Raw genomic sequence first — 12843 nt, 5'->3', positions numbered from 1 at the left:
ATTTGGGTGGGGTTCCTTCCTATGCTATAAACACTTGCTTCTGTTTCTTTTTTATTTGTACACACATTTATGGTTACATAGGAAAGGTTGATTGTGCTTCCAAGAGTTCGATTTGATTGTAAATATATAATCAGGATAATAATGGGAAAGATTGTGCTATGCCTCCCCCACGGCTAGATGTGGAACCCTACTCCAAGGGGAATTATTTTGTAGTGCCGCAAGGAGCTTTGGACCGGCCTCGATAGCGAGAGGTCACTCGGTGAGGAATCCATTAGGCACGAGGAGGCAGGAGTGCCAAAAGGGCTCTGTTTATAAATCTCTCGATCACTCCTAGGAACTGCCTGACCATCACATGAATCATGATGGGATCTTGGAGTCCTCAATAGTACTAGTAAAGGGACGGAAATCTTGGAGGGTTTCTTTTGTTCTTACGCAAACAGAAGGGATTTTCCAGTGAACGGAGGTTTGTCTTCTGCGTAGGCAAAAGGGAGAACTCATTGTAAATAACTTTGTGAAATAATATATAAATATATTTTGCCGAAAGTCTATTTTCTCTGTCTTTGTGTTGTGCCGTAAAATTACATGAAGGAATATGTGATAACGAATTAGTTAACAAAGGTGCTTTTATATGCCATAACTTAATGTGATAGGTAATTAGAAAACTAAAGAAAACCACTTGTGGAAAGCGGGTAGGCAAGATCCCTGACAGATTCGTCCTATGGATGGGTGGTCCCGGTAAGCTGGGAGTTTCTCTCAAGAGATTGAACAAAATGTTAGTTAGGCAAAATTAGGCAGAGCCAAGTGTTGAATTGCCTAGGGCCATGTTTGAAAACCGTGATCGCAAATCATCTTAGGGTAAAGGTGCGGTGGTTATGCCACAACACTGTTAAGGTTCCCTAAATCCTAACCAATTATATTGGAAAAAAGCATTGCACTCCATGAACCAAGGGTAACTATTACGATCGCTCCAATCGGAGGAGAATCCCTCGGGTAAGTTACTCATGAATATATGTGTGCATTATGTGGGTTCAAAATAAGGTATTTTTAAAATACCATTTTCATGCATTTTTTACATATAGAAGGGTGTATATAAATTGATTATTTACAGATTGAAGAAAAATGGTTATGTTTTATTCAGGAAAAAATCACAAATGAGGATATTTATAAATAGGCCTTGAACACACATGATGTAGAGGATATACATATAGTAACCTCCCCAAGAAGAAGCCCTTGTGGGACACCTCTCTGATGGAGCTAGGTGATGTATAGAGATGTCCATTGTCGAATTTGGACCTGGAGGTTGCAGGTTGATCCTTGTGGGGATGTCTAGTATATTGCATTACGGGTGGACTTTGGGAAACCTAGACCATAGACCTCATGCATTCTCACGAGTGCTAGGAAAAGCCATCTGGGATAATTCCATGATGAACCACTAAAACATGCTGTCAAGGAATTGTTGGGAGGCACATGACATGTTGATATGGTTTGTTATTGCTTGATGGTGACATGCGTGCACTATGAATCCCACATGAGTCACTAGCAAGAGAGAGGGCTCCATCTTAGTAGTGGAGTTCCCTCCTACTACTTGGTGGTGACCCTCATGGGTGGTGAGGGTAAGAACCACAAGTGCCAAGTGTGATGTGATGTTGCAGGTGGCTATACATGGTGATCTCTAGGCTTTTAAAAATGTCAACGTTGACTATAGTATCTTGAGGAATTATGTTGAGGAGGTAACCATCATGTTGATATAACCCATTATTTCTAACTAGTGACATTCCTATGCTATGAATCCCACATGGGTCACTGCTAAGCAAGAGAGCTCCATTAGAATAGTGGAATTCCCTTCTACCACTTGGTGGTAACCCTCATGGGTGGTGAGGGTGAGAACCACAAGTGCCAAGTGTGATATGATGTTGCATGTGGCGATAGGTAGTGATCTATGGGATTTTAAAAATATCAATGTTGACCACGGTGTGGCAATAGGTCACCATGCTGTGTGGAGGGCTCCGAATGGGTCACCACTATGCAAAGAAGGCACCTTTTAGGGGAGTTATGGACCATTATTACTTAGTGGTGTCATGCATGTGGTGTGAACCTTGCATGGGCCACCACCAAGTGAGAGAGCCCCATCCAACTGGTGGAGTTCCGTCCTATCACTTGGATATGACCCTGCTGGGTGGCTATTGTGAACCTTGCATGGGCCACCACGAGGTGAGAGAGACCCATCACAGTGGCGGAGTTCCCTCCTATCGCTTGGCTATGACCATACTGGGTGGCTAGTGTGAGAATGATAGAATGCCTAGTATGGTTATAACAATATTCCATCCTGGTATTAGGCAATAGCCCTCTATTATAAAACCCAGCATAGCTTTGGTACTATATTCTAAAACTGAATATCTATTACAAGATCAAGAAGAGTGCACAAGGCAAATAGGATCCAATGTCTAGGTGTTAAATAAAAAGAAGGTGATGAAAGGAGATTTAAAAACCCCATATGTATTATATCAATGATAGCATTGCTACACTAGTTATAGTTTGCAAGCATGGGACTTGTTACAATGGCCATGAGGGTGTTTCCTCCCTACCTCAGAAAATAGCTTCAACAAGGTACAAATGCCTATTTTACCACTATACAAGCCATATCTAGATTAGCATCCACCTTGGTAACTCCTTCAGTATCACCATCTAGGTTATCAACTACATCCTTGGCTATCCCTATGTTCGTTCTTACTCCCTTAGCAGTCTATTCACAGACCTCTGACTTTGCAGTCTTGTCCACCAACTTTTTGCTATCAAAACCCCTGCCTCCATAGCATATTTTGCCTTCTTGTTAGCCCCCTACTTCCCCTTTTCTGCCCATCAACAGCCCCCTTCCCACTTTTGGTATCAATAGCATCTGGATCCCCCTCGACCCCAAACACATGTGGCATCGCCTTATCAATCCAAGAGTCTTTCTCGACCCTAGTGTGCTCCACATCTTGCATGTCATCCTCAATGTTCTTAGGTTCAGTAGCAGCACTAACACTCGGGTTAAGGTTCCATGGAACATCTCTCACCTTCTTTGTACTGTATGACTCCCCAAATATGGGATTGGGAGCAGATTTTACCGGCCCTAGCCTGTCATATTTCACATATCCTATAATCTTTCCAAATTTGATGACCTCAGTTACATGTTCATTGTCTACATAGTAGTAACCATAGGCAATCCCAAACACATAAACATACCAAATTAGCATTGTAATCTACATGTAAAATAACCATGATGGATAACTGTGCCAACTTACTCTTCACACTCTAGTGCCCAGTGATCCATGCCTTTACTATCACAGGTTCTTCAACGTTGCACTCTTCTTTCACACAAAACCCATCTCTATGTAGAATTGCACTGAAGCAAATGAGGTGGTATTAATGTCGACATTCGAGCATGAAGCTACCCATGACATGTGCCACTTCCAATGACTCCTCACATGTAGCACAATTGTCAAACACATAGATGGTCTTATGTGTCTACAGTATGTGGCCCAAGGAAGACGGTGAACCTCTTCCCCTTCTTCATCATCTAATAGACAAAGTCCATGTGGACCTACCCTTCCTTGCAAGAGGCCTGTAGCTTGTCATAATATGACTATCAAGTGAAAGAAATAAATAAGATTAAACTTACAAAAAGAAGACCATTGATGATGAACCACCTAGCTAGATGGGTCCGCACGTCTATACTTAGAACATTGGTGGTCATTATAATCCTCACATGGCCATTGACTTATCACTTAATATATTTAGTTTTTTGCATCTACCTCTACAGCTAGCATAGTTGTAGGGCCAATTAATTAGTATAGTCAGTTATGCACTGGCTGACTTAGTAGGCCACTTTGCTTTATGTTAGATCTTATATATACTTTGTGTACGTTGTATTTTGTGTGGAAGAAGAAGAAGAAACCAGCAAGAAATGATTTTTGTTTTCTATCTCTCTTCTTTTGTTCTTGGGTGAGCACCCTCTTTTGTGTATGGTGTATGTTTGGCACAACAACCCAAGTAAGTCCCCCTACCATGTGAATTCTTGAGATCGTATTAGAGTGGTGTCACTGAGAGAGGCTGGTTTTGAAGCCTGAAGTGAAGAAGAAGAAGAAAGGAGTCAAACAAGCAAGCAATAGGTAAGAAGCTCTCCCATTCTTCCACTCTTTCTCTTGGATAGTGCCTATGAAGGCACCAGAAGCAGGGTAGAGTAAAAGTATCAAATTTCTTTGAGATTCGGTGTGCAAGCAGAGCACTATACATTTTGCAAATGAACCCTTTAGGGCTTTTCCACAAATTTTTAGCCATCTAAGGCCATTTCGGGCCTCATTTTAGACACTCAAGATTGTGGATAATAGTTTCAGGACATACTAGAATTTCAGCTATGTTGACCAAAAGTGGGTGCACATGTTACAAATTTTAAACCTATAAGTTTGAGGTGCTTTCAAGAAGAAAACATAAGTTTTATCTATAAACAAGTTGCAGATTACATGTACTATTGAGCAGTCAATGAAAAAGGTTGGTGGGTGTATTGTTGTGTACTTATTGTGAAAGGTTGTTGAAGACTTGTTTGCTTTTTTGTATCATTTTTGTGTGATAATAGCATAGAACAATGGAAATCCCATCATTGAGAAGCTAGATGACAAAAACTATCCATCATGGAAATTTTGTGTGACAAACTTCCTTATTGGAAAAGGCCTTTATTAGTTCGTTTCACATGAAGAAAAGGAGCGAGAGAGCAGAGTAACCCTACGAGACTATAGATGAATTAAAGATGTGGAAATAATGAAACGCAAAGGACAAAAAGTGATGTATTGGCTATCTCCAAGTCATTAATAATACTATGCTGGGGCATATTAGGAATGTAGAAACTTCACATGTAGCTTGGATAATTTTTGATAGCATGTTTTCAGTAAATACAAAGGCACGAAAGATTCAACTCGAGTGAGAGTTGAATAATTTAAAGAAAGGGAAAATGTATGTTAATGAGTATGTTTTGAAGGTGAGGAGCATTGCAAATGCTTTGGAAGAGATTGATGGAATCTTGATGATGATGATTTCATTTCATCTACTTTGGGTGGCCTTAATAATGAGAAGGCTTAAAAATCATTTGTCACTTCTATATATGTACGAAAGCCATTTTCAGATTTTGATGAGTTGGCCTTTCTCATGATTACCAAAAAAATCAATATGCATGGTGACTCATTGAAAGAAATGGTGAACATGTCCAAGAATTTTAATCAAGTTCAAGAAGGGGAGGTGACAGATCCTTTTCAAAAGGCCGTGGTATAGGACATACTGGTGATAACTGGTAACACAAGTTAAATCAACAATTCGGTGAAATATAGGTTTCAAGAGACCGTGGAAACTTTAGAGGCTAGGGGAGCTCCAAAGGAAGAAGTGGATGATGGCAAAACTTGCTTTTGGAAATTCTACTATGTTTTGCCATTATTATGGCAAAACAAGTCATATTATAGCCCATTGTTATGCTAAGAAGGATGATATGCGCAGTAATAAATTGCAACAAGGAAACTATGCATTGTCTTCACGATAGAATGAAGAGAAAAATGAGTATATGTTTGTAATGCAGCATATGATGTGAGTGTTGTTAAAGGAAAGGGGACACATGATGATGTATATTATGTTGATTCAAGTGCATCTAATCATATGACTAGTCATAGTGAATGGTTTGGAGAGATGTAGGATTTACGAAATATAGGTTATGTGCATATGGTTGATGATTCATGCCACCCAATTTCACACATTGGAAAGGTTCCCTTATCCTTGCATGATGGCTAGACAAAGAGTCTATAAGATGTATTACATGTACTATCAATCCCAAAAATTTAATGTCTATCGACCAAATGGTAGAGCAAGGGTTACAAGTTTAATTATGTATTGAAAAATGTTATTTTGTAGAAGAAATTAATGATAAGTGTAGATTGATCATAAAAGGAATTAGAGTTGGTGGCATGTTCACTTTAGATAATGGAATTCCTACTATGAATGCTGCTATGTCTATGTATGCGAAAGGGAAAGGAGTGATCACAAACATTGAAATATGGCATAAACCTATTGGACATGCAAATGTGCAAAAGCTGAAATTAATGTAGTTTAAAGGATTGGTTACAGGGTTGCTTGCTTTTAGAGTCGCAAAATTTCATAAAGTGTGTAACACATGTCAGTTTGGTAAGCAAGCAAGAAAACCTTTTTTTTCATGATAGAGATGTGAGAAAAAATAAACTTGATGTTATGCATATAGATGTGTGGGGGCCTACATGGAATGTATCTCTTGGTGGAAATAAATACTTTGTTACGTTTATTGATGATTATTCAAGGAAGTTGTGGGTATATTTCATGAAGGAAAAGAGTAATGTATTTGAGGACTTCAAAACTTTCAAGGTTACTATTGAAACAAAACATTCATGAAAGTTAAGTGCTTGAGATCGGATGGAGGGGGAGAGTACCTCTCTAATGATTTTAGTGGCTTCTTTAGGTCTCATGGGATAAAGAGACAATTTACTTGTAGGTATACCCCACAGCAAAATGGGGTCGTAGAACCAACAATAGGCATATTGCAAAAGTTGCATGGGCACTAATGGGAAAAGAATATGGAAAAATATTTTTGGTCTGAAGCAGTTCATATTACTGTCTATATTATGAATAGAACTCCCATAGCTAGAGTTAATGAGATGACCCTCAAAGAATGCTTTACAAGCAAGAAGGCCGATGTGTCACACTTGAAAGTGTTTGGTTGTATCATATATGTTCGTATTCCAGATGAGCTACGAAAGAAGCTTCCAGTCCAATATTTCTTGCCTTCCACCTCTCTTGCACTGCCACTTCCAAGCTTGGGGCAAAAATTTGACTCTCAAGCTTGGGACAAAGAATTTAATTGCCATAATTGCATCGTACCATAAGTCAATTTAAAGAGGGCTTGGCCACTCGCGGTCTTGAAAGCTATGCAATAGGCCCAAAGTGCTACCATCAACTTATTGTCCCAATCACTTTAAGAGGTGGAGACGGTTTTAGTCTCAAGACATTAATCAAGATTCTGTTTGTAGCTTTAGCATGAGTGCTTGCTTTTGTGGGTGATATGGGGAGGATTTTTTTTGTATGATCATGAATGTGGACAAAAGTGTGAAATTGCTTCATTAATGAATTGCGTATCTTGATTGCTCATGATTTTATGGGATAATTGAATACACACGCCGGTAGCTCCACGATTCTAGATGCTAGCTCAAGTATCCTCAAGCCTCCTCCACCTCCAAGCTCCATCCTCCATAGCCATGCGCGCAAGAAAAGAGAAGAGAAGAGAAGAAGAGAAGAGGATATGGTGAAGAGCTTCACCCTCTTGATCCCTCACTCTCACACACTCACTCCCTCACACTCTCACACTCCCTCTCTCAAGAGCACACACAAGCAAGAAGATGAAAAGGAGAGAAGAAGAAGAAGACTCTTGTTGCCACACTACAAAGAATGATCTCTTATTCACTTTTTGAACTTATTACTTGCTCCCATAAGAACTTTGCTATCATTCTTGCATCATTTTTCCTTCTAGCCCTAACCTTAATCCACTGGTGAAGTAATTAATTGCTATAATGATGTATCTAGCATGAGAACATTGAGGTATAGGGCTTATAGGTCCTATGAAGTCTATCACCACCTTTTCAAAGGGTTATCGTGCAATCACTTGTGAGCTCCATCTTGCCATTCCTAAATGGAAATTTCGTGCATCGGCATTAATGATAATGCTTGACAAATCTTATAGCATTGCAGAATAGAGTAGGCCACCATAGCTAAGACTGCAATATTTTTTAAGTTGTGGAATTTCCATCAAAGTGACACCCCATTCAATTCTAGTGCACACTTCAACCAAAACATTACGAATCTCATGCTCACAAACACAAGCCATCTAGTTCCCCAAAACCTTAAGGTGATGTATGACTTTAAGCTTTTTAATGACTTTCTCAGGGTTTTTTTGAGAACCTACTCAAAACACCAACACCAAAACTGGTGTTACACAATTAGATGAGGCTACTAACCAACCTTTTGTATCTCCTAATGTCTACTAGTGCTAATGTATCCTTGATGGATAACTTTGCATTGACCTCCATAGGTGTAGCTATCTCCTTACACTCAGTCATGCCCAATTCTTTCAAGATCTCCCATGCATACTTCTTTCAAGAGATGAAGATTTTTCCAAGATTTTGCTAGGCACTTTCCACGAGACTTCTAACCCGACAATAGTGCAACAAAACCAAGTCTGTCATTTCAAACTCAGAGCTCAAAGCCTTTCGAGTCTGATGGATCATATCTTCATAGTCACCAGTAATAAAAAGGTCGTCCACATATAGGACAATACCTATAGACATTTTACCATCCCTATAAACATACAAGTTAGCATCTAAGGCACATCTTTTGAAATTCAAGCCTAAAAAGAGTTTATCTATCTGATGGTACCATGCTCTAGGGGCTTGTTTCAAACCATACAATGTCTTCTTTAGCCTGCAAACTTTGTTCTTAGAATGGGGACTCAAACCCTGGTGGGCTGAGCCATGTTCATTGCCTCCTTGATGTCACCATTTAGGAACGTTGATCTAAAATCCATTTGGTAAATTGAACACTTCTTCTGAGTGGCCACTGCAAGTATTGTGCGAATAGTGGTCATTCTAGCAGTTGGACCAAATGATTCTTAAAAATCCCTTCCTTCAACTTGTGAAAATCCTTGTGCAACTAATTTGGATTTGTACTTTTCTAAGCTACCACTTTACCTTCCAGACCCACTTGGTGTGAATAATCTTCCTTTTTTCTAGCCAATCCACTAGCTCCCAAGTATCATTCTTCATTATGTTGTCATACTTAGCTTGCATAACTACTCTCCATGTTGGATCGGCAGGTGCTTCTTCCAAGTTTGCTGGCTCCTTTACTTCTCTCCTAATCTTAGCCATCAAGGCCATATTGATTAGGTGAGCAGAAGTCTTTCTTTTCTCCTCTATTCTCACAGACCTCCTTGGTCTATCTACCTTTACTTCAACTGTAATAGGCACACGATTTAGTTTTGCTTTTGTTCTCTTTTTCCTTTTCATTCGGTTCTTTTTGCCTATAGACAAGGCATCCAAATTGTTGGGTCCCAACACTACAATGTCAACATGTTTAGTTTGAGCTCCAGTCTCATGACAATTACTAGGATTAGTGTGGCCTTATCATTAGGTGTTTTGACATTGAAGAGCCCAAGTGGCATAGATGATATGATTTTTTATCTAGTGGAGGGTTTTTGCCGCGAGCAATTAATGTATATGTGGGTGATACCGCACTTTGAACACCTCAAATTTGCCTTGTCCTTTTTTCTTGTTCCCTTTCTAGCCATCTAGATGATATATGCCTAGGGTGGAGCCATATATCCAACAAGTCAACAGTTCTTGTTTTGGGTTTCCTCCCATACCTCTCCCCATTCCCTACCTAAGGCCATGACTGGAACTTCTAAAAAATCTATCAAAATAGGATATACTTCTTTGTCATAAGTGGCATAGGGATTTACATATGGTTCCTCTTTTGTTGGTTCTTCCATGAAGTGTGCTAGTGCATCACTTGGGTAGTGCATGACTATGGGTCCAGCTGATCTTAGTATTCATGTCATGTTGATGTTAGCCCTAGAGGCTATGGGTTGTTAGTTGTTCGGTGTAGAAAATGCAAGTGACAATCCTCTTCCATGGTCAAACTACCTATTCAACAAATAATATAGTGGTGGATAAGGTTGAGGATATGACATCCTTCTCAGTAGGCGACAATGCATGGACTCATGGCCCATTCTTCTAATATATTGTGCAGGTACATGGTCGTGGACCCGTATGCTCTAAAGAAAGATGATTGTCACCATAATGGATGCATTTGACATGCAATCTTATGGGTCGTCACAAAGCATCCTAAATTCGTGCCATGAGAGGTTGCTCACTTTGGATTGTGGGTCTCTCACTATGGATGGTAAGGTTGATAGCAAGCTGTAGAGCTTTGGCATTTCTCTCGTTTAGTACATATGAATTACCTCTTCAAGAACCCTAGCCAGTGTGTCTCCTTGCAACCCCCGATCTAGGTACCCTCCAAATGCCAAGATGCATTGCATTTGATTAAGCTTAACCTCTTTCCTTTACCTACTGACCTATTGATATTGTGTGAATCTTGTGACATGCTACAATAGGTCCTTCCCTACCTTCTTTCTTCCTCTATCTTAGTGATGATTTCATGTGCTAGTTCTATCTACCTGCACTACTCATGCCTTTTTCTCACATTGTTCTAGGAGTTGTTGGATTTTAGCTAGAAACTCTCGAGTGTCGGAGTGGCAATCCCTAGGTCACTAGTATTTGTTCCTGATGCTGACATGGTCAATTTTTGTTCTTATGCAACTAAGGTTTAAATGATGCTAATGAGGTTTGGTAGAGCAATAGATTTTCCATTGAAAGACACTTCATTTAGGCACTTGTCTCTCATGAGGGTTCACTTGACTTATGTACTCCGTGGGTTTGTTTTGTCACCTTTTCCCCCTTGGCTAATATTGTCGTGATTCAATTCTCCTATGAACTCTAAGTTCCATTTTCTTGTTTTGTTTCTAGTGATTGGTTGATTCTTCCCCCCTTTTTGGATGACTTAACATGTATACATGCTTCTTATCATAACAAACAATCTCTTTCTTGCCAAATATAAGTAACTATGGATAGTGCACAAACAAAATTTCAATTCTTTCTCAAGAAAAGAAAATGAATTCAATGTATTTTTTAATCATGTCATGGATGCTCAATCAAACTTTTCAATCAATTTTTGTGCAATTTCATATTTATTCAAAACTTAGCACAAGAACTACAACATAACACTTTGAAACTAATGTTGACTTTCCAAATTAAAATCTTTGAGCCTATTATCAGTGTAGTCTTGAGGTTATGGTTACACACAACTACCACTAAAATACTAGCATACGTGAATGAATCAATTGCCTCTTGATCCGTTTGTCCTATGCTAATCCATGCAGTGATTGAGCATGAGCTCCTATTCCATTGCATGGCATAGAGAGTATGTGCCTAGTTGCTTGATTCCAAGTCTCGACAACAACGGAACCAAAAGGTGGTCACTCTCATGAGCTAGACCATCGAGCTTATGAACCACTATTGTTTCAAGTGTTTCAAGAAGTTGCCTCTTGATCCATCTGTCCTATGCTAATCCATGCGGTGTTTTGGAGTAGGAGCTCCTATTCCATTGCATGGCATAGAGAGTATGTGCCTAGTTGCTTGATTCCAAGTCTCAACAACAACGGAACCAAAAGGTCGTCGCTCTCATGAGCTAGACCACCGAGCTTATGGACCACTTATTGTTTCAAACGTTTCAAGAAATGTGGCTATAACTATCGCTATGTTGGGGGTAAAGGCGCCTCCGCCGTGCCGCCCCGTGTATTACTACACTGATAGTACCCGCCACTGCACACTGCAGGTGGCGGGCGCCCATCACGTCACTTTATTCTTTATTCTTTTAGTGACAGTTTGAATAAAGGAAGGCCCGGTCACACATTGTGACTGTTGGAGTTCCCATTTCTTGTCTCTCTCTTTCTTGCTCTTGCTCTCCCGCCATAGCTCGCGTGCAAGCTTCGATCCTTCTCACCTTTCAACTGGTATCAGAGCTTGGCATTCTCTTGCTCGAGCTCGACTCGGTGCTTCCCGACCTTCGCATCGACTCGCTTCACGCATTGGGTCTCCATCCCGGTAGCCATAGCTGACCTCTTGAGCTCCCGACTCTCCCCGGCTTCCCGAGCTCCATCCTGGCCTTCTTGAGCTTCATCAGGGCCTTGCCCTTGAGGTATTGCTTCAGCATTTGCAGGCATTTGAGTGTATTCTCAGATTGAAACAGGGCAGGAACAAAGGGCAGCCACTCTTCTTGAGCTCCATAGCTCATATCTTCCCTCCCCTTTGCATTGGGCCTTCATGGCTTGGTATGTGCCTACCTTGGGCCATCATTGAGCCCCCCATTACCCCCTTTTCAGCCCATGTGGAGCAACAGCAAGTTCAGCACCAACAGGGCAGATTGCATCATTTTTTTCCAGGCTGTGAGCACTCATCTACTTCAGCTCCACACTTGGCCATTGCTTCTTGCTCTCTACCTTGATCAAGAGGGCTATAGACTTCATGTTTGATGTCATTCAAGCTTTGGGTATTGGTCTTGATCTTTCGGGGCTGATTTCTTCAGATTTGGGACTGTCATAAACTGTCATAACAGGCTGAAAACAGGGCAGCACCATTGGCATTAGCATTTGTTGCTTATACTCCATTCCGGTTGTGCTATTTGATGCCCGTATGCGGTCTACATGATGCCTAGTGCCTTGGGAATGTATGCACATGATTATGCCATGATTTTGGCTTGAAATATTGGCTGATTTGGGACTGTTATTTACTGTTATACAGTGCTGGAAACAGGGCAGCCACACTTGGCATTGGCATTTAATGCTTATACTCTACTCCGGTTACCTTGTTTGATGCCCGTATGCGGTCTACTTCCTACCCGGATGTATTGGGGATGTATGCATTTGGTTTGACCATGATTTTGGCTTGAATTTGGGGTTGAAATCTACTGTTTAGAACAGTAAATACATGCTGGAATAACAGTGGGCTGAAGGTACTTTACATGCTTTGGCACTTACCTACCGATACCGGATGTATGCTTTGAGCTTTGGCATGATATCTCTGACATTTGGGGACGACTTGGAGCATATGTATGAGATTATGGGATGCTTTTGAGCTTCGCATTAGCTCCATCTTCACTGGCATTTGGACCGACTCGGCATGCTCGTGG

Source organism: Lygodium microphyllum, unplaced genomic scaffold (genome assembly GCF_053477565.2).
Source record: "Lygodium microphyllum isolate KBCC unplaced genomic scaffold, Lygodium_microphyllum_v1.1.10 scaffold_34, whole genome shotgun sequence".
NCBI lineage: Eukaryota > Viridiplantae > Streptophyta > Polypodiopsida > Schizaeales > Lygodiaceae > Lygodium > Lygodium microphyllum.
Note: the sequence above shows the minus strand (reverse complement) of the source record.